Source organism: Rhinolophus sinicus, chromosome 14 (genome assembly GCF_057876585.1).
Source record: "Rhinolophus sinicus isolate RSI-liver-muscle chromosome 14, RSI-T2T, whole genome shotgun sequence".
NCBI lineage: Eukaryota > Metazoa > Chordata > Mammalia > Chiroptera > Rhinolophidae > Rhinolophus > Rhinolophus sinicus.
In genome coordinates, this window is record NC_142514.1 from 93941989 (window position 1) to 93965764 (window position 23776).

Below are 23776 nucleotides of genomic sequence, written 5' to 3' on the forward strand. Positions count from 1 at the left end.
TTACTACTGAGAGTGTGCGTTTATAGACCTGTGTCACTGCATAAAGCATTCAGCTGAGTGGGCATGGGGCTGGAACTCAGCTTGCCCTTCCCTGCTCAGGCAGCATGCTCATGGGGCATGACCACCAGAAAGGGGAAAAGCATGGTAGAGGCTAATGTTGACTCTGCTTTGACCTTCCTGAACTATTGTTTATAGCAGTAGTTTTGGTTCATTTTCTCAAGGCTTCCTCGTTGCATCCATTAACAGTGATAGTCTCACTTTCCTCTCAATTTTTATACGTTTCTTTCTCATCGAACTGCTTTGACTAACATCCAGTACAGTGCTATGGTAGTGATGGTGGTGGACATCTTGTTTTGTTACTTACTTTAGCGAGAATACCTCCAGTGTTTCCCCATGTTCACTTTTTCTTAAACTATCTTAACCATTTAAAAAAAATGTGGTAAACTATACAAAACATAAAATTTACCGTTTTAATATTTTTAAGTGTACAATTCAGTAACATTAAATACATTCACATTGTACCATCACACCATCTGTCTTCAGAACTTTTTTTTTTTTTTTTTTTTTGGTAAAACTGAAATTCTGTCTCCGTTAAACACTAAATCCCTGTCCCTCTTCCCCAAGCCCTTGGCACCCACCATTCTACTTTCTGTCTCTATGAATTTGCCTACTTTAGGGACCTCATATGAGTGGAATCATACAATGTTTGTCCTTTTGTAACTGGTTTATTTAACTTGGCATAGTGTCTTCAAGATTCATCCGTGTTGTAGCATGTGTCAGAATTTCCATCCTTTTAAAGGCTGAATAATATTCTTTTTTTTTTTTTAAATCTGGAAGTTTTAATGTTTTAATTTTTTTCTTTTCTTTTTATTTAAATTTATTGGGGTGACAATTGTTAGTAAAATTACATAGATTTCAGGTGTACAATTCTGTATTACATCATCTATAAATCCCATTGTGTGTTCACCACCCAGAGTCAGTTCTCCTTCCAGGCTGAATAATATTCTATTGTATGGGTGGACCACATTTTATTTATCCATTCATCTGTTGATGGATCCCAGTTTCACTTTTGCATATTGATGCAAATATATACAATGAAATGTCTGCTTTTGCTCCCTGCAATTTACACAGCACGCAGCATAGTGCCAGGCACCTTCCAAGCACACAACAGATGGTTACTAAGGGCATAGATAGCAAATCAATGTGCACATAGACAAAATTTCGAGATGGGAGTTGATAAAGTTACATTTTCCAGGTGTATGCTGCTTTTCTAGATTTAAAGCATTTAAAAATATGTACTCATTTTAGCTACACAACAACTCTTTGAGATTATTACTCCCATTTTACCACTTATAAGGTGTGATAAAAAACTACAGTGAACGTTTAAATTTTAAAAAACGTATTACAGTAAAAGACACATTGCCATTAATCCCCCTCAAAATACTCCCCCTCGCTTCAAACACACTTTTCCCATCATTCTTGACACTTTCTGGAGCAGTTCTGGAAGTCCTCTTTCACAAGTGTCTTTAGTCGTGCTGTCGTGGCTGCCTCAATGGCCTGAATCGATTCAAAACATTTACCTTTTATGGTAATTTTGACTTGGGGGAAGAACCAGAAATAGCACGGTGCCAGATTTGGTGAATAAGATGGATGAGGAAACACCATAATGTTTTTATTTGACAGAAATTGCCATATACCAGAAGCGATGTGTGACACAGAGCATTGTCATGATGGAAGATCATTTACGGCACACTTTAAAACACAGCTTCTGTCAACTGTAGCTCACACCCAACTGACTGCACCAATCAAGTTAAAACTTGTCACACATTGTTACTAAGGTTTGACGCGCCACTTCCCGTATTGAGGATCCCTGTCTTTCCATTGGATGGCATTTGGCAGCAGCATTTATTGTATTTTTTTTTTTAATCACACCTCGGTATATGTATAAGTAGGAAAATTGAAACTTAACAAGGTTATATGACTAGCTTAAGGGTTTAATAAGTGACAGAGATGGGAATAAAACCCATGGATTTTACTTTAAATTCAGTGATCTTTCTTCTCTCCCCACTTCTTTTACTTACAAGTAGAACATGCATGCAGAAAATGCTTCCCTGTATATATGTAGTTTAGTGAAGCCACCCTCAGATCAAGAAATGAAACATTCCAACACCCCACACCTCATCCCACTCCTGGGAGAGCAACCCATGTGCTCTCCCAGTTTCATCTTTATCCCACTTCTCTGGAGATTCTTGCTTTTCTTTTCATAGTTTTACCACCTGGCTATAACCCCTAAACAATACACATTTTGTGTGAGTTTTGGTCTGTGTTTGATTGTATATAAATGGAGTCTATTTCTTTTGGTCTTGCTTCCCTTCAACATTGTGCTTGTGACATTGATGCTTCTTTCTGTATGTAGCTATAGTTTATTGTTTTCATTGTTTACATGCTCCTTTACACTTATTTTTTATAAATTTTAATCCTGCTGCACACCTGAGTTATTTTTCCAGTTTGGGGATGTTTGGACCAGTTGTCTATGAAATTCTTGCACGTGAATTGTGATGCATATGTTCATGTATTGTATTTCTGTTAAGTACATCCCTCAGAGTGGGGTTACTGGGTGCTAGTCACCAATGACCCGTGGCAGTGTAAGAGAGCTCCTGATGGCCCACATCCTGCCCAAGTGACAGCTCTGTTCACCTTGACTCAAAGTGTGCCCCCAGCGCCCTTGTCCTGAGATTTTTCTCCTCTCTGGACACTGGGTGGGATTTTTTTGGGGGGACTGCAGGACCGATGGACAGACACAAAGAAGTAGAGGCAGCTCAAAACTTTGCTAAAGTTGTCACACGCACCCCAACTAAATATCAAATTTTGATGGCATTACTTGCTCTTCCAGTTGTCCCCATTCCATGTCTAAGGGTCAGCAGATGTTCTGTCCTGTGTCCTTCCAACAAAGATGACCACAGATCACAACAGGTGGACCTATCACCCTGATCAAATCTGAATTATAGAACAAATATCATGTTTATAAAGATTTCTTTCTACGGCAGAAAAGTGAATACAGGTTAAAAAGATTCTGGTAGAATCTTAGCTCCCCAGGGCGTGAGGGTCCTAAGGTGGTCCCTGGTTTAAACAGTAAAGCATGGTGGTGCTTACAGGGCTGCGCTTCAAGCCAGGTGGGACCCCATATCACTGCATGCTTCTTCCTCCAGGTGTGTTGGCTAAGGGACTTTTCTCTATGCTGGCTTCATTACTTAATATAAAATTGTACCTTGTTCTCAGTCAATACAGCATAATTAAAAAAAAAAAAAGACTCAGGAGAGCTTTTCCCAGCTGAAGCATGAGTAACTCATCTCTAAACTGCTCCAAGTGATGGCCATATTAGTGTACCTAAAAGCCACTTTAACTCAAATCATTGATTTCAAAGACAATAACAAAAAAAAAATGGCAAGTAACTCTCCCATATCTTCTTGCCTCTGGCTTTTTTGTTTAGAGTCCGAAGTTGTGCACTTCAGGGAAGGATAGGCTCAGGCTGGTTGAGTGGAAGAGGGGGCCAAGCACCCAGTGCCAGAAACTCTGACTTGTGCTACTAGTAGTAAGCGCTCCAGCTGGGTGAGACGCTCACAGCGGGAGAGGCCTGAGGTACAGGAGGACGGCAGTGGCCTCCACAGTGGCCTCGACGACCCCCAATGGTCTGCTGGACTCTCCATCCTCACAGACCCTCTAGTCTTGGAGGCTAATCTGCAGAGTCACTCACACTTCAAAGATGGTTTGTTTTATGATCTCACTTTCTCCCTGGACTGGGGAAGATAACATAACAGAAGATCACCAAGGATTACTGCAGTGGGGAGGAGAGGAGGAAGGTACAAGGAAGAGAGGAAAGTGGAGAGCGAGAGGAAGGGCTTGATGAGAGGGGAGATGAAGAGAGGTGAGGACACATCTATACCAACAGGGCCCCTCACAGTGTTCCTGGGGACCACTTCTCCTTGAGCGTGTCACCTCTCCATGCGATTCCGTCTCTGACAGCTGACTTCGCTAAACCTGGTATAGGCAGGACAGCAGCCACAGTCCCTGGAAACTGCAGGTTATAAATATATTGTTGGTTCTTTGGCCAAGAGCCCGGTTGTGGTCTGCAGCCGCCCAGGTCCTGGTCCGTGGAGTTGGAAACCTTCTTCATGGGGGAGGCCTTGTGATTATTTTTAGGTTGTTCTTGCCCTGGTTGACTTATAGCTGCTGCACTTTCTCAGTGTTTCATGCTATTGGCCCTCCCTTCATTGCTCAACCCTTCACAGCCTGTAACTCAACTCTGTGGCTCTTTTCTGGAAGGCTTCCAATGTCTCAATGTTCCTGTGAACTTGGGGTGCTCCAAACTGTCTGCGGTCTTCTGAAAGGCTAAACTAAGGGTTGGGATCTGCAGAATAAAGAAAGTCTTGTTACCTCTCAGGCACACAGTGTTTGTCCTCTGTGTACACCCAGTGTATCATAAGGTTTTTAAAAAAATTCTTTTTGTGACTATATTACATCATATATTTATAAGTACTTCAGTCTTCCTTGATGCACCTAGACCTTTCCTGGAATCTTTGGTTTCCCCACATCGTTGCCCCTTGTTTTTCTGTATCTATCACAAAAGCAGGAATTAACTATAATAATGTGTCCTCTCTCCTTTCCAGTGCCTTTAACGTGGTGATAAGGTGCATTCTTTCCAGGTGAAGACTTGTCTATCACAGGGGCTCTCTCCATCGTGGGGGTGGATGCACTTCAGGCCATGTTGTCTTTGTTGGGGCTGTTAAACTCAGGCTGAAGCATCTCTCTAGAAATTAGAAAGGCTAAATTCTGATTTCAAAGCAAAGAGGGATCACTCTTACCTCAGGTTATGGGAGACTGAGCTGTCTGCTATCCTCTTTCTCAGTTTCTCTTCAGTCTTTTCTGCCCATTTCTTCCGAGATATTATTTGATCTTCTTTCCTGCCTCTTGTAGATCCCATGGAGTCTTACAGCAAGAAGCCTACAGGGACTAATCTTAGCTACCAGACATCTGAGTCCCAGAAGAGCTATGACTCAACCAGTCGTGGTTAGTTACTAATAGACTGGACCGGAACCCAGGAAGGATGAACTTTCTCAGCTGTTTTTACAAACTGCTAATAAATGATCAATGAATCTGGGTGTAAGCAAGAACTCACAGTACATTTCTCCCAAATGTCTCATTCTCAATTTATGAAGAGAGAATTTGTATGATTTTTCCTGTGCATGGCCCCATGGCTTAAATTCATCATACCTTGCCTAGCCTTTGTGGAAAGAACTGTGGTCTAAAATGACTAATTCATCAATGGATTTATGGTCTGTTCAAAGCCCACATAAGAAATGGAAAGAACCATGGCCATCTGTGACAACAGCAGGATTTATTTGGTACGAGATGGATACCATAGAGGGACTCTTTACAATGTGTTGAATATGAGGTTTTTGAACTGGTGGAATTTTGGATATGTGGCATTACTGTCTTTAGAAAGCTGATGGAATACCCCACTCAGTTATCTACTGTGCTTGGATGAGTAATAAATTTCATCAGAGAAGCGCAAAAAAAAGAATGGTAGGTTTTCTTCTTGAAAACATTAGATAATGCTTCAATCCCTCCCACCCTCCTCATGTCATTTCTCTTTGCGGTTCCTTCTTTGAGTTGTTCAAAACCAGAAATTTTCTACATAAAATAATGAAACATAAATGTCAAAAAATAAAAAAAATAAAAAACAAAAGCACTGATGACTTCTAAAGTCAGGTTGCTCTGTGCCCAAGTGCTGGCCTTACTTCTAAAAGCTGGGTACCATTGTTGAGCGCTGGGCATCTAGAATACTCTGGGCCAAAAGTCTCTTGGTGTTTATTCCTGCATTTGCCCTCAAGACTCTCTGTTCCTTCTTTCCAGGGACATCTGGACACAAATGGTATCCTCTCTTTGTCTTTACTAGTACAGTCGTTTCTTACACTTTAAAGACCACAATTTAAAAACTAATGTCAGGCTTTGAGGCATTTCCAAACGCTTGGACAGCTAAACTCAGCTTTCTAGCCATTTATTCCTCTTCCTTTGGTGCCCATTTTCAGATACTCTTCCTTATTTGGTACTTTTGACCTGTCCCTGGATCCTGTCAAACACCCAGGTTGGTGTGAATGCTCTGGATCCAGAAGAGGAAGGTGCGCTTGTGCCGCTGTGAGCCGTGGGGGTGGGGCCTGGCTGCCTGAGATGGCCGTTACTCCGAGAGGCTGCCCGGTTGCCCATGACTGATGGCATATGACCAGCCAGAGCTCAACTTTGTTTCCAAGGATTAGATTTCCACATCACAAATCTTCCCCAAAGTTGGCCCCTGAGGGCCCAGGGCTCCTGCAGCCTGGGAGCGGACAAATGGGCGTTCTGACATCACCCACTGTCCCCGTTCAGGGCCCTGGTGCAGGCCTGGGGAGGCCCAGGTGGAGTGTCCTGGGAGGAAGATGAGTGGCCCTTTACCCCTTCAGGAGGTGATTACTAGCACTGAGTCCTCTGCAGACCTGGAAGCGCGGCCGAACCAGGACAGCGTCAAAGGAAGCAAAGGTGCCGCGGAGCGTGGGCGCGGCCATCAGGTGCAGCCCTCCCGCTGAGCCCTTGGTCTTTTCCATTTGCTATCTGCCTAAATTATTGTTCCACATGACTCAGAATGCATTTTAGAGGATTTTCTCATAGGACTCTGACGTGTATTTAAAGTTTTTGCATCTTAATTGCTCTGGGTCAAGTGTGTAGAGTATGTTCCATTTGCTCCAGGCCAGGATTCTGAAACCCAAAAGCTTCTGGTGGCCTGGAGTGGCGACTGGGGTGAGTGGAGACTGTCCAGCTTGCTAAGGGGTAGTGGTTCTCAGCCCCAACGGGCTGTTGCCCTGTGGGATGGTAGGCCCAGTGTAGCCTCACCTTTCAATTATAGGTAAGAGAGGAGAAGGAAACGAGATCTGTACGTGTGATGTCTCGACTTTTGAATGTTAGCAATTAATTCAACTCCTTTTTCTCTTTTTTTTATTGCGATAAAATATATATATAACATAAAATATATATAACATAAAATGTACCATCTTAATTATTTTTTAAGTGTACAGTTCAGTAGTAAGTAGGTTCACGCTGTTGTACAACAGATTCCAGAATTCTTCATCTTGCAAAACTCTAATTCAATGCCCATTAAACAACAACTCCCCCTCCCCCCTCCCTCAGCCCCTGGCAACCACCATTCTACTTTCTGTCTCTGTGAGTGTGAGATTCTAGGTACCTCATGTAAGTGATAACTCAAGTTAGAAAAAAAAATTTTCTGAAAGCCAAACAAGATCTATTTGCTTTCCTGCAGTTACCAGTTTTCTCTAGAATCACTCCCTGGAGCCAGTGAGACACACTAGCTGTTCATTCTTGAAGAGCTTTGCTTTTGGAAGTTACTGGTATTGAGTTATCCACTGAGCAATGATTGATTTTGAGCCTGGGTGTTTCTTTCTCCAACTTCTCCTCTTTCGTTTATTGCCAGGATTGATTGTTCTGCACATAATTTCATAAACTGGTGTCAAATAAATACAAGTAAAAGCACCAGGCTTGTTATCAAGAATGAAAGCATAGGAATTTCAGAGATGAAGGCCTATCAAGTCAGGTTTCAGTCCAAGCATGACAGCACTTTGAAATCATTAGGTAATTTGCAGATTAAAGCATTGATATAATGACTCATGACTTGAGGGATGTGTAACAGGATTTTCCTCACTGTACAATGTTGCTGTCATATAGAATAATTTTGTCACCCCAGATTGTGCCTGCGGTGCTTCTGTCGTAGAAGGAATACTCGGCTGGTAGACTGACCTTGAATAGAGCATTTCGGATCTTTTTCATGGCTACGTTTTCTAAACCCCAGGCCATGACCCTTTAGCATTGTGGATCAAGACTGAAAATTAGAAACTAACTTTTAGTTCCTTCCCCACTGGGGCCAGAAGTTCAGAGAAAACAAGGCTGGCACACAGCTCACTGATGGCCTCCTTTTCTCAGACCTCGCCCAGAAACGTCTTTCACAAAGCTTGTTGAAATACACACTTTAGTCATCAAAACTGCATTTTCCAATTGTGGGGAGCCACAACCCTGTTTTCCCATCAGAACAAGGCCAGCCTTTCATTTAACTGGGAGCTGGATGGGACAGTGTTGTCTTTTCTTGCACGGGCTGAGGTCTGGGTGTGAAGGAAGGTTTCAAACAGCATCCTGGATTGCCTTTTTGGGAAGGGGAACTTTTGATGTTCCTGGAATCCTTTTCTTTTTGAAAGCAAGCAAATGGAGAGTGAAACCCTGAGACTGTGGCCTCCTCAGGCTTGTTGGGAAGTCATTGTTAAGACTGGACTGAGGCTGGAGCAGGGCCGGCTCTTAACTTTGGAATGCTTTGGGGATTATGGCTTTCTTCCTGATAGAGCAAAATTATTGCCTGAAATCTTCCAGTTTCCCAGGTAGAAATGGTGTCTCCTGTGAGAATGTCACTCAAGAAGCTCTTTCCCCTCTTCTCTTTCACTTTGTTACAGATTCAAATGGTGGGGGACTGTCAGCTTCTTGTGTTTTCTAAAAACCAGACTTGTGCTTTTAAACATTTCCCCAGGGAATGCTGGGCCACAGTTTGCATTAGCTGTGAGGTGACATGGCTTGGTGGGTTGACAAAGAGCCTGGGAACTCAGAGGTTGTGAGTTTTATAGTTCCAGCTCTACTCCCTCCCCAAAACCCTCTGGGTCTGTTAAGAACCTCAGTTCCCACACCTACATAGAGGAGACGACACGGGGAGGAGGCTCAGAGTGGGGAAGCACGCAGACCCAGAGGCCCCAGGAGGAAGGACTCCAGGCTCCTTCTGTGTTAGTGGGTGGTCATCATGCTGACACCACAGGGCAAACCCAGGGCCTTAACAGGAGCTTTGCCCTGAGTGACAGGCGGGGATTCCTGTTGAGATAAAACCTGGCGATAGGGACTAGGAGGAAGGGAACTCATGCTTATTGAATTCCTAGCCAGTGTCCACGATGACTAACTCAAGGTGTAGGGAGGAGAGACTCAGTGAGCTCAAATGTAAGTCGTCCCTCCCTGTGTTTCCCAGACACTTACAAGACTATAGGAAGGGGTTGCTATATCTTTTCCACAGATGAGAAACCGGACACTCTAGGAGGGGAAGTGCAGCACTCAGGGACAGAGAACTGGCAAACACTGGAACTTGGCCCCAGGTTTGTTAAATCCTACGGCTCTGCATTTTCTGCCATGGGAAAGGAAATTTCTACATCCATCCAAGGAATTTTCTGAACAAAATATCCATCATGGTCTGTTGAAGGAACCCATCATTCATAATTGAGTCTGCTCCAGAAAACTGAGGCTTTAGTCATCAGCTAATTGTGGGAAAAGAATGGGGCCTTGGTCGTTGGCCAGGGTTGCCTGTCGTGATGCTGGGCCCGCTGTGTGTGCAAGGCCCACAGCACATCCGGTTGAGAGTGGGCTACTAGAGGGTTATAAGGACTGATGGGAAACTTTTGATGGGAGGGAAACAGCCTGAGTGAGGATGATTCAAAGTTGCCTTCTCCTGTTTCAGGTTTGGGGATTAGCCAAAATTGCCCCTGGACTTAGTCTAACATTGCTTTACTCTGGTTTATTTTTGAAGGAAGAAACCAGCAGTGAAAAGAACATGAATGAGGCAGGGATGCAGACAGTGGCTGTGTCCATCCTTGCCATGCATGTCTCAGCCCAGAGTTCTCCACCTTGGCAACCTCCTTGTCAGCTGCCAGTTTGGAGGAACACTGAACTGTGTGCTCACTGCCTTACATGTTTACAGGGTCTCAGCTCCAGAAACAGCAGATATGACCATATAAGGGTGACATTCAGCTCCTCAGTGAACATGTCCCCTCAGCAGGGTGTGAGGGACATTGAGGTCTCTGTGTGCCAGTGCTGGGCTGCCTCCCGTTATCTGGGCCCAGGAGTTCACCTCCGAAGTCTACCAGGGGCTTTCTGTGAACAGGCCTGGCTACATCCACATGCCAGAAGACCTGATTTTTCACCCAAAGTTTGCAACCAAGCAGCCAGCAGGTGGGACTCATTCTGATGATGGGCTTTGTTGGACCCACATCATGTTACCAAACGGTTTGAGTCATTATTTTCAAAAATCAGGAATTTTTAAATTAAAACCTGGATTTCTAGCATCTCTTCCAAAAGGCAGAAGATCTGGTGATACTGCACCTGCATCCACGTGACAGTCAGTGGCGAGAAGCCCCTATTACCTAACGAAAGGTATTAACACAGCTAAAGATTATGCGCCAGTCAGAAAGGGGCCAGCACATAGCAACACCTATCCCTTGTCTGCTCACCTTAACCTCTGTGTGGAGCTAGAGCTTAATGAGAGATTAAGCTCATTTGAATTTAATCTCTGTTAAATATTTGCATTATTTTATAATACCCCTTGCTCTGGTTCTTTGGTCACCAAACTTCTGATTACTGTTCAGCTTCAACATCACACCTCCTAGAAGGAGAGAAGACGTATGATCTTCCTCATTGTAAATCAGTAAGTTGCCCTTTTGTCATTTATCTGTCTCTTGTGGGTTTGGTGAACGCTGAGAAATCAGGTTTGTGAACCTGCAGAGTTGAGCACCAGATCTCCACACTGACATGAACTCTAGTGGAACTCTTCAGCACCTACCACATCGTATTCTTTCTTTTTGGGGTCTACAACTGTAGGAGCTGGGGACTGTTCAGGCATCCAAAAGGCCACTTGAAAGAACCCCTGAGGCCACTTGAAAGAACCCCTACAATGTGTGAGCTCGCTGGGCTGGGAGATTCCCCAGCATGATGGCTCGTGAGCCTGGATCTCACATCTCGCAATGTTCTTGTTAATTTCTACCTGCTGACCATGACGTATTAGAAATAGTTCTGAATACAGAATTTTCTGCCAGTTGCTTATTGCTGTGTAATAAACAACCCCAAACTTAGTGACCTAAAACAGCTGTTTTATTATGCTGACAGATTCTGTGGGTTCCATTTTGCACAATGCATACCAGGGACAGCTTGTATTTGTTGCACAATGTCTAATATCTCAGCCGGGAAGACTTGAACACCTGGGGATGACTTAAATGTTTGGGGCTGGCACCTGGACTGAGATGACTTGCTGGCTGGGCTCAGCTGTGTCTCTCCTTGTAGCTTGGGCTTCCTCACAATATGGCATCCTTGGGAGAGTCAAATTCTTCACAGGATGCCTTAGGACTCCTAGAGCAAGTCATCAGTGAACAAAGGCAGAATCTGTATAGTCTTACGATCTAGCTTTGAAATTGTTTATTTTTATGGTTTATTTAAAAAGAAAAATGACAAATTCCAATACAGATTGGTATTAAATGGAATTAATTTTATTTTTCCTTTTACCATTTTATGCATAGTTTCTTAAATATTCTTCCCTAAAAATTATTATGCTTATGAGCACATATGGTTGATTCACTTCTGGGATGGTGGTGTGAGAAACTCTGTAGATCAGTTCCCCAACATAACCATAATTGGTAAAAATTATTTTTAAAAAACTCCAGCCATTTAAAAGCTCTAGAAATTGTGCTGAGGGAGAGAGTAAATGAAGAAATATTTTTTCACAAAGCTCTACTAAATCTTGGTAAGGAAAGAAAAAGTCTGTGGCCCAGAGCCACAACCTGCACCCAATCAGTTCAGCATAATGGGAGCTACACTCTAGGTGGGTGTGCCCAAGAATGTAGGACTTTCTGTCCCACCATCTCTTTAAGGGGGCCAACCCCCCAGTATTCCTCATCTCCTCCTGTTCTGTGTTGAATAGGCTAAATTCCAGCTGAGTGTGGCTGAGGTCAAGTTTTCTTTTCCTCTATTCTTAGAATGGAAGCTCTATCCCAGATGGCAGGCCAAGAGCATTGGGGCCCTGATTGCCCTTATTCCAGCTCACTCATAAAGTGGTGGTTCCATGCTAGGGGAGGCAAGACAAGAAGACTAGAGAAAACTGTCCTTGCCCAGCATGCTTCTCAAAAAGAAGTGCAGCACTGCCCTTGCCCCCAGCTTCAGAGCAGCACCTCAGAGATTGTGGCTAGTAGAAGGGGTGGGCCTTAAGAACAGAGACGTCCAAAGTTCTCCCCAAATGAACTTACTTTATTTAGAACAGCATGTTGGAAGTCAAACCTCAGAGAGTTCTCAAAAACAATAGAGATTCTGCTGGTACTCAATTAAGAGGAGGCTGGTAGCTCCATGAGCACAACAAGTCTAGGCCAGCCAGTTTATCAGAGAGAACCAGGGAAAGAGACAGCTAAGGAGAACGCTCTGGGGTTCAAAGCAAATCTTGAAGACTAGCCTAAAAACTACCCTTGTAAAAGGGTATAAATTTAATTGATTGAGACTATGGAGAAATTTATGCACCAGGGCATTGTGAAAAACAATACAGCAATCACCAGGCAAGTAGTAGAACCTAAGAACTGGATGTGATATCAGCAAAGGCAGACAGCTTAACAGATAGGTTGGGGAAAGAAACAGTGAAAGAATGTCCTGTTAAAACCACTGTCATCCCAGGGTAACTGTGCACATACCCAAGGCTGTGCTTTCTGAGGAGCAAATTAGATGCTTGACACTGCAAGGGAAATGGACTTCAATAAATTAGGCCAGCCAAGTCACTAAATAAAAAACAAGCAAATTACAATAATAAAAACAAAAATCTTCCAAAGGGAGGGGAAATCAGTATCCTGAGTTGCTATAGTATATGAATAAAAATGTCCAGTTTTCAACAACAATAAAATGACACATTCAAATAGACAGGACAGTGTAACCCATCGGGGGGCGGAGAAGTGGAAACAGGCAACAAAATCTGCATGTGAGAGAGCTCAGACATCAGATTTAACAGACAAAGACTTCAAGGCAACCATTACAAGTATATTCAAAGAATTAAAGGAAGTCAAGCTGAAGGAAGTAAAGGAAGATATAATGATAATGTCTCATCAAATAGAGAATATCAACAAAGAGATAGAAAATGAAAAAGAATCCAATGGAAATTCTGGAGTTGAAAACTACAATAACTAAAATGAAAAAATCACTAGAGGAGCTCAATAGTAGATTTTAACTGCCAGAAAAAAAGAATTCCAAAACTTGAAGACAAAAATTATGCAATCTGAAAAATAAAATAGGGAGATGAAAGATAAAGAAAAATGAACAGAGCCTAGAGAAATGCAAGACACCAGAAAGAGCACCAACACATATGTAATAATTGAGAGAGAGGAGAGAAAGGAGCAGAAAACATATTAAAAGAAATAATGGCTGAAACTCCCCAATTATGATGAAAAACATTAATCTACATTGAAAAACATAAATAAATTTCAAGTAGGATAAATGCAAACAGATCTACATCTAGACACATCGTATTAGAAAATGTTGATAAGGATTCATGAGTTTGAGTAATTGATCCAAATTTACCAGCTACAAAGGATGAGAAGCCTCAACACAGCTTCATGTGATTCTATTATTCTGTAGTTAATCAACAAAATTAAACACACACACACACACACACACACACACACACACACACACACACCAAAGTTGAACCACAAAAGAATTAACAGTTGACTTCTCATCAGTGACAACGGATGGCCAAAAGACAATGTGATGACATATTCAAAGTGCTAAAAGGAAAAAAAAAAAAGCAATGAATATTATATCCAGCAAAACTATCTTTCAAAAAAGGAGATAAAATAAAAATATTTACAGATAAACAAAAACTGAAAGATTTTGTTGCTAACAGACCTACTCAAAAGAAACACTAAAGAAAAGCAATTAGTATCATCAAAATTCCAGCAAAATTGTTTGAAGAAATTGACAATCTCAAATTCATATGAACATTCAAAGTGCCCAGAATAACCAAAACGTTCTTGAAAAGGAAGAACAAAGTTGGAGGACGCTACTTCCTAACTTCAAAACTTACTAGAACACTGCAGTAATCAAGTCAGTGTGGTATTGGCATAAAGATAGACATGTCCATAGGTTAATAGAATAGGATCCAGAGTCCAGAAATGAACCATCACATTTCCAGTGAATTAATTTTCAATAAGACTATCAAGACAATTCAATGGAGGAAAAAATAGTCTTTTCAACAAATGGTACTGGGATAACTGGATATCCACCTTAAAAAGAATAAAGTTAGACCACTTATTCACAAAAATTAACTCAGACAAGTCATAAACATAAAAGTAAGATTAAAACTATAAGATTTAGAAGAAAATATGGGAATAAATCTTTATGACATTGTGTTAGCCAAGATTACTTAGATGTGACACCAAAAGCATACGAATTAAAAGAAAAAGTAGATATATTGGACTTTATCAAAATTAAAAACTTTTGTGCTTCAAAGGATAACACCAAAAAAAGTGAAAAGACAACCTTAACAATGGGAAAAAATATTGCAAATCATGTATCTGATTACATAAAGAATCTTACACATCAATAATAAAAAGAACCTTAATCTAATTTAAAAATGGGCAAATATAGATAGATACTTCTCCAAAGAAGATATACAAATGACCAATAAACATAAGAAAAAACTCAATATCACTGATCATTAGGGAAATGCAAATCAAAACCACAATGAGATATCACCTAACCCTCACTAGAATGGTTACTGTAGAGAAACCAGAAAATAATAAGTGTTGGTGAAGATTTGGAGAAATTGGAACCCTTGTGCACTCACTATTGGTGAGAATGGAAAATATTGCAGCCACTACCGAAAACTGTATGGCAGTTCCTCAAAAAAAATTAAAAATGAAATTACCATATGATTCTGTATATATTACCATATATACCATATGATTCTTGATATCTATCCCAAAGTATTGAAAGCAGTGTCTCAAGGAGATATTTGTACACCCATAAGCATAGCAGCATTATTAACAACAGCCAAATGGTGGAAACAAATTAAATGTCCAATGACAGATGAATGGATAAACAATGTGGTATATATACACAATGAACTATTATTCAGCTTTAAAAAGGAAGAAAGTTCTAACAGATGCTACAACATGAATGAACCTTGAGTACATTATGTCAAGTGAAATAAGTCAATCACAAAGAGACAAATACTGTGTGATTCCATTTATTTGACGTATCTAGAATAGTCAAATTAATAGAAACAGAAAGTAGATTGGTGATTGCCAAGGGCCAGGGGTGAGGGGAAATGGAAGTTGTTTAATGGGTATAGAATTTCAATTTTGCAAGATGAAAACATTCTGGAAATTGATTGCAGAACTATACACTTCTGAACTATACACTCAAATATGGTTAAGATGGTAAATTTTGTGTTATGTGTGTTTTACCACAACTGAAAAAAGCAATACTGATACACACTACAACATGGATGTACCTTGAAAACATTACGCTAAGTGAAAGGAACCAGTCACAAAAACGTCTATCACATCTATTATATGATTCTATTTATATTAAATTTCCAGAATAGGCAAATTTAGAGAGACACAAAGTAAATTAGTGGTGCCTAGGACTGGGAGAGAAAGTGCTGGGGGAAAATGAGCAGTGACTATTAATGGGTATGGAGTTTCTTTTTGGCATGATGAAATGTTCTAGAATTAATTTTAGTGATGTTTTCAGAACTCTGTTAATAAACTAAAAACCTTTGACTTGTACACATTAAATGAGTTAATTGTGTGGCATGTGAATTATATATCTCAATGAAGCTCTTATAGTAAACAATTTTTTAAACAAAAGAAACTTAAAAAGAGAGCAAGCACACATTCTTTTAAAGATTTACTTTTTTTCAAGAAAATAATTATCATTGCATGGGAAAAAGTTCCTGGAGACAATATTATCAGGAATGGAAGGAAAGGGTTTGATTCTTCTGCTTTAACTCAAGGTGCTGGAATGAAGAGGGGCTGATCTGTGGGAGGAGGCAATCCCTGTTTTCCTGAATAGGCTATTCAATTCATCATGAATGAAGTACTTCCTTATGCGATGGCTTGGAACCCAGGTTCTATTCCTTCCACATTGACCTCCAGTGAGTAGTTTTCATGCTTTCCAGTATTCTTTATTCCCTACTGCAATTTCACATTTCCATCTATTATAATTTTCCTTCAACCCAAAGAACTTGCCCTAGTATTTCTTGTAGTGCCAGTATGCTGCTGATTAATTACCTCAGTTTTCGTTTGTTTGTGAAGTATTTTTTTATCCATTCATATTTTTGAGATACACCTTTAACATAAGCATAAAAGAAAGATAAAAGTTAAAAAATGTATTTCATGTAACACAAACCAGTAGAAAATTGCTATACTAAAGTTATATTAATTTTAAGTAATTAAAAATAATAAAATTTAAAAATTGATTCCTTGGTTACATTAGCGATATTTTAACAATCGTAGTAGAACATTTCATCATCAAAACAAATTATATAACTATAGTGTACATTAAATAAAAACCACTAAAAATGCTTTAGAAAATCCTTATATGATTTTTACACTTTATTTATTTATTTTGATACTCAATATTTTTTATATTAATTTCAGGTGTGCAGCATAGTGGTTAGACATTTATGTAATTTAAGAAGTGATCCCCCTGATTAGTCTAGTACTCACTTGGCATTATGCATAGTTATTACTATATTATTGACTATACTTTCAATGCTTTACATCTCCATGACTATTTTGTAACTACCAATTTATACTTCATATGTCTTCACCTTTTCATCTATCCCCACCCGCCTTCATCTATCATCCTGATAGATCTAGTACCCATCTGAAACCATGCATAGTTATTACAATATTATTGACTATATTCCTTATGCTATGCCCTACATCCTTATGACTACTTTGTAACAACCAATTTGTACTTTTTTTCTTTAAGTTTTTTTTTTTTTTTTTTTTTTTTTATTGGGGAAGGGGAACAGGACTTTTAATTGGGGAACAGTGTGTACTTCCAGGACTTTTTTCCAAGTCAAGTTGTTGTCCTTTCAATCTTAGTTGTGGAGGGTGCCGTTCAGCTTCAAGTTGTTCTTTCAGTCTTAGTTGTGGAGGGCGTAGCTCAGCTCCAGGTCCAGTTGTTGTTGCTAGTTGCAGGGGGCGCAGCCCACCATCCTTTGCGGGAGTCCAGCCGGCAACTTCGTGGTTGAGAGGATGCGCTCCAACCCACTGAGCCATCCGGGAGCTCAGCGGCAGCTCAGCTCAAGGTGCCGTGTTCAATTTTAGTTGCAGGGGGCAGAGCCCACCATCCCTTGCGGGACTCGAGGAATTGAACCGGCAGCCTTTGGAGTTAGGAACATGGAGCTCTAACCGCCTGAGCCACCGGGCCCCCAGCCCCCAATTTGTACTTTTTAATCCCTTCCCCCTTTTCACTCACCTCCAATGCCCCCTGCATCTGGCAACCATCAAAATGGTCTCTGTATCTGTGAGTTAGTCAATTAGTTTGTTTTGTTCTTTAGATTCCATATATAAGTGAAATCACATTGCATCTGTCTTTCTCTGTCTGATATACTCCACTCAGCACAATACCCTCCAGGTCCGTTCAAGCTGCTGCTGATGGCAAGGACATATTCCCTTCCATGGCTCAGCAATTTTCCACTGTATATATTTACTGCTTACTCTTTATCCATTCACCCATAGATGGACACCCAGGCTGTCTCCACATCTTGGCCATTGTAAACAATGCTGCAATGAACATATAGATGCACATATCCCCTTGAAGTAGTGTTTTGGGTTTCTTCAGATAAATACCTGAAGTGGGACTACTGGGTCCTTCTTTGTCTCTTGTTATAGCCTTTGTTTTAAAGTCTATTTTTTCTGGTATAAATATCTATTTCAGCTTTGTTTGTTTGTTTGTTTTGTTTCCATTTTCATGAAATATGTTTTCCCATCCCTTTACTTTCAGTCTGTGTGTGCTTTAGATCTGAAGTGACTCTCTTGTAGGCAGCATAGATAAGGTTATTGTTTTCTTTCTTTCTTTCTTTCTTTTTTTTTTTTTTTTAAGATTTTATTGGGGAAGGGGAACAGGACTTTATTGGGGAACAGTGTGCACTTCCAGGCCTTTTTTCCAAGTCAAGTTGTCCTTTCAGTCTTAGGTGTGGAGGGTGCAGCTCAGCTCCAGGTCCAGTTGCCGTTTTCTAGTTGCAGGGGGCACAGCCCACCCTCCCTCGTGGGAGTCGAACTGGCAACCTTGTGTTTGAGAGGATGCGCTCCAACCAACTGAGCCACCGGGAGCTCAGTGGCAGCTCAACTCAAGGTGCCGTGCCCAATCCCAGTTGCAGGGGGCGGAGCCCACCATCCCTTGCAGGACTCGAGGAGTTGAACCGGCAACCTTGTGGTTGAGAGCCCACTGGCCCATGTGGGAATTGAACCGGCAGCTTTCGGAGTTAGGAGCATGGAGCTCTAACCGCCTGAGCCACCGGGCCGGCCCCAGGTTATTGTTTTCTTATCCATTCAGCCACCCTAGTCTCTTCATTGAAGCATTTAAACCATTTGCAAAAATTTAAAGTGGTTGTTGATAGATATGTAGTTATTGCCATTTTATTATTCATATGTTTTTTATTTTCTTCTTCTTTTTAAAGAAATCCCTTTAATACTTATTGTAATACTGGTTTGGTGGTGATGAACTCCTTTAGCTTTTTTTTTTTTTTTTTTTTTGTCTGGGAAGCTTTTTATCTGTTGTTTGATTCTAAATGATAGCTTTGCTGGGTAGAGTAGTCTTGGTTATAGGTCATTGCCTTTGATCACTTTGACTATTTCATGCCAATCTCTTGTGGCCTGCAAAGTTTCTGTTGAGACATCAGCTGCCAGTCTTATGGGGGATCCCTTCTAGGTAACTATCTGCTTTTCCCTTGCTGCTTTTAAGATTCTCCCTGTCTTTAACCTTTGGCATTTTAATTATGATATGTTTTGGTGTTGGCCTTTTTCGATTCATCTTGTTTGGGATTTTCTGCACTTCCTGGGATTGTATATCTATTTCTTTTGCCAAGTTAGGGAAGGTTTCCATTATGATTTTTTCAAATAGGTTTTCAATTTCTTGCTCTCTCTCTTCTCCTTTGGGTAGCCCTATAATGTGAAGATTGGTACACTAGATATTGTCCCAGAGGCCTCTTAAAATATCCTCATTTTTTGGATTCTTTTTTCTTTATGCTGTTCTGATTGGGTGTTTTTTGCTACCTTATCTTCTAAGACACTGATTTTATCCTCTGCTTCATCTAATCTACTGTTGATTCTCTCTAATGTATTCTCTATTTCAGTTAATGCATTCTTTACTTCTGATGGGTACTTATTTATATTTTCCATCTCCATTTTTATGTTTCCTATTTCTCTGTTGAAGTTCTCTCTGAGATCACTGAGCATCCTTGTAACCAGTGTTTGGAACTCTGTGACTGGCAGATTGCTTCTCTCCATTTTGTTTAGTGTTTTTTTTGGAGCTTACTTCTGTTCTATAATTTGGGACATGTTTCTTTGTCTTCCTATTTTGGCTACCTCCCTGTGTTTCTATGTATTAGGTAGGGCTGCTATGCTTCCTGGTCTTAGTGGAGTGGCCTTATGATGTAAGTGTCCAGTGGGGCCCAGTGGTGCAGTCTCCCTGGTCACTAGAACTGGGTGCTGCAGGTGTATCACTTGTATGGGTTTTATGTGCCCTTCTGTTGTAGGTGAGCCTTGGTTGCTATTGACACATCAATGGGAGGGGAGGGACTGATATTTTCAGGAAAGATATTTCATCAAGATGGAAATGAAAAAAAGCTAAGGTAGCATTAGTTATATCAGACAAAATAGACTTTAAAACTAAGCCTATAACAAGAGACACAAAGGACACATTAATCTCACTTCTGGGTATTTATCTGGAGAAACCCAAATGCTACTTTGAAGGGATGCGTCTATCCATATGTTCAGTGCAGCATTATTTATAATGGCCAAGATGTGGAGGCAGCCTGGAGGCAGTCTCTCAATAGATGAATGGATAAAGAAGATGGCTATATGTATAATGGAATATTACTCAGCCATAAAAATGATGAAATCTTGCCATCTGCAACAACATGGATGGACTAGAGGATATTATGCTAAGTGGAGTAAATATCACAGAGAAAGGCAGATGCCATATGACCTCACTATATGTGGAATCTAACGAACAAGATAAACAAACAAACAAAACAGAAACAAGCTCATAGATACTGGAACAATTTGAGGGTTACCAGCTGGGAACAGGTTGGGGGTAGGTAAAATAGAGAAAGGAATTAAGAAGTACAAATTGGTAGTTACAAAGTAGTCATGAGGATGTGGGTACAGCATAAGGAATATAGTCAATAATATTGTAATAGGTATGTCATATGGGTACTACATTTATTGGGGAAATCACCTAGTAAATTACATAAATGTCTAATCATAAGTTGTACACATGAAACTAATATAATATTGTATGTCAACTGTAATTGAAAATTTTAAAAAATATTTTAAACATTGGAAAAAAGACCTGTACATGGAAAACTGTAAAATATGGAAGAAGATACAGATAAATGGAAGGCTACACTGTATTCATGGATAGGAAGAACTAACATCGTTAAAATGTCTGTATTACCCAAAACAATATATAAATTCGATGTAATCCTTATCAAAATTTCAATGGCATTTTTCACAAAACTAGAACAAATAATCCTTAAATGTATATGGAACCACAAAAGACCCCAAATAACCAAAGGAATCTTGAGAAAGAAGAAAAAAGTTAGAGGTATCTTGCTACCTGATATGAAACTATACTACAAGTCTGTAGTACTCAAAATAGCATGATACTGGCATAAACACAGACACCCAGATGAATGGAACAAAATGGAAAGCCCAGAAATAAACCCACACCCATATGGTCAATTAATCTATGACAAAGGTAGCAGGAATATACAATGGTGTAAAGACAGTGTTCACAATAAATGGTGTTGGGGAAACTAGACAGACACATGCAAAAGAATGAAAATAGATCATTTCTTTTTTTTTTTTTTAATTAAAGTTTATTGGGGTGACAATTGTTAGTAAAATTACATAGATTTCAGGTGTACGATTCTGTATTACATCATCTATAAATCCCATTGTGTGTTCATCACCCAGAGTCAATTCTCCTTCCATCACTATATATTTGATCCCCTTTACCCTCATCTACCATCCTCCTCCCCCCTTACCCTCTGGTAACCACTAAACTATTGTTTGTATCTATGAGTTTTTGTTTCTCATTTGTTTGTCTTGTTCTTTTGTTGTTTTTGGTTTATATACCACATATCAGTGAAATCATATGGTGCTCTGCTTTTTCTGTCTGACTTATTTCGCTTAGCATTACACTCTCAAGATCCATCCATGTTGTCACAAATGGTCCTATTTCATCTTTTCTTATCGCCGAACAGTAGTCTATTGTGTATATATACCACAATTTCTTTATCCATTCATCAATCGAGGGACATTTTGGTTGTTTCCATGTCTTGGCCACCATAAATAAAGCTGCAATGAAGATTGGAGTACATGTGTCTTTATGGATAAATGTTTTCAGATTTTTTGGGTAGATACCCAGGAGAGGGATTGCTGGGTCATATGATAATTCTATTTGTAATTTTTTGAGGAACCTCCACACTGCCTTCCATAACAGCTGCACCAGTCTGCATTCCCACCAAGATTATGGAAATAACCTAAGTGTCCATCAACAGATGATTGGATAAAGAAATTATGGTACATATACACAATGGAGTACTATTCTGCCATAAAAAGAATGAAATCTTACCATTTGTGACCACATGGTAACCTAGAAGATATTATGTTAAGAGAAGTAAGTCAGACAGAGAAAGACGAATACTAAAATGTGGAATCTAAAAAACTAAACAAAACAGAAACAAATTCCTAGATACAGGGAACAATTTTATGGTTGCCAGATGGGATAGGGGTTGGTAGGATGGGTGAAAAAGGGGAAGGGATTAAAATGTACAAATTGCCAGTTTAAAAAATAGTCATGGCATTGTAAAGTACAGCATAGTCAATATATAGTCAATAATATTGTAATAAGTATGTATGATATCAGGTGGGTACTAGACTTATCAGGTTCATTACTTTGTACGTTATATAAATGTCTCATCACTAAGTTGTACACCTGAAATTAATATAATGTTGAATGTCAACTGTAATTGAAAAATTTAAAGAAATCAGAAAAAAAGTAATACAAAACAGAGTAAAGTAAAACAGAGGCATTATCTCTAAGTAGCTCAAATTTTAGTGAAGAAAGAAAACGAGCAAACTAATGGTGGTTTCATAAATGCTGATGATACAAGAAACAGTGGTACATAGCTCAGCCTGGGATTTTGGGAGCATCTCCTGGAAAGTAATGGCTCATCAGATTGTTGAAAAGCAATATAGGGGTAGGGAGAAGAATGGGAAAAACACTTCAGGCAGAGAGTGTAGCCATCCTTGAGACCCCTAGAGTATTAGTAGACATCCTTGAGACCCACTATTAAAATCTTAGGGTGTTACCTGGTGCTTTATATATGTTACTCTCTCTCATGTGTATAAAAACATTTTAAGGAAGGTGTTATTGTCTCTATTTTACAGATGAAATAACTGAGATTTAAATAGTTTACTCAAGATCACATAACTCATAGGTGGTGGGTTTTTCTTTTTGCTCTAAAATTTGTATTCTTTCCATTAGTCCAGGTGAGATCTTAAGTATCCTTCCCAACAAAGAATTCCAAAGAAAAAATCCTCGTCTACGATTGTTATAAATTGTATAATATGCAGGTCATGGTATATATTTCTTCTTTTCAAGGGGAAGGGAAAATCACGAAGCTAAACAATCTTGGAAGAGGCAACACTGAAAAGTCATCAAAAACCTATATCTGACCACCAATTTAGAAAAAGTACAGGGGACATTTCAATGATACCTCCAGTATGCAATGAGCAAATTCAGAACATGGAAAATACTATAGGGCAAATGACTTGGTTTTTTGAATAAATACATTTCAAGGAAAAAGAGAGGAAAACCATAGATTAAAAAAGACCTAAGATGTTCCTCTATACTTCTGAGACTGTTTCTGATGAATTGCTAGATGGAAGGGGAGAGGGGATGAGGGAGAAGGTGAGGAGATTGGAAAGCACAAATTGGTAACCACAAGATTGCCATGGGGATACAAAAGACAGTTTGGGGAATATAATTAAGAAGGTTGTAAAGATTTTGCAGGGTATCCGATGGCACTTGTCTTATTAGGGAGACCACTTCATGGATGGTGTAGGTGTCTGACCACTGCAGTGTGCACCTGAAGCTGAAGCTGAATAATATTAAATGTCAACTATAATTTAATGTATATATAATCACAGGACGTAGGGAATAGAGTCGACGGAATTGTAACAGCTATATATGATGTCAGAGGGGTAGTAGATTGGGGGAGGGAGGTTATCACTTTGTGAGGCGTGTAAATGTCTAACATTATACTGTTTTGTACACCTGCAACTAATGAAAAAAAAAAGGACCTAAGAGACATATCAGCTAAGTACAACGTATGGGCTTTGGACCTGATCTGAACAGACCATAAAAAGAAATCATGAAATAATTAGAGAAAAATGAACACTGACTAAATATTTGATGATGTTAAATAATTGCTCTTAAGTCCTCTTTTTTTTAGGTGAGATAATTATAGTGTAGTTATGTTGTTTTTCCTCCAAAAAGAGTAATTATATTTTAGAAATATCAATGGAAATATTTTTAAAGGAAATGATATATCTTGTATTTACTTCAAAGCAGTTGAAGGAAGGGGTATTAGGTAGGGGTA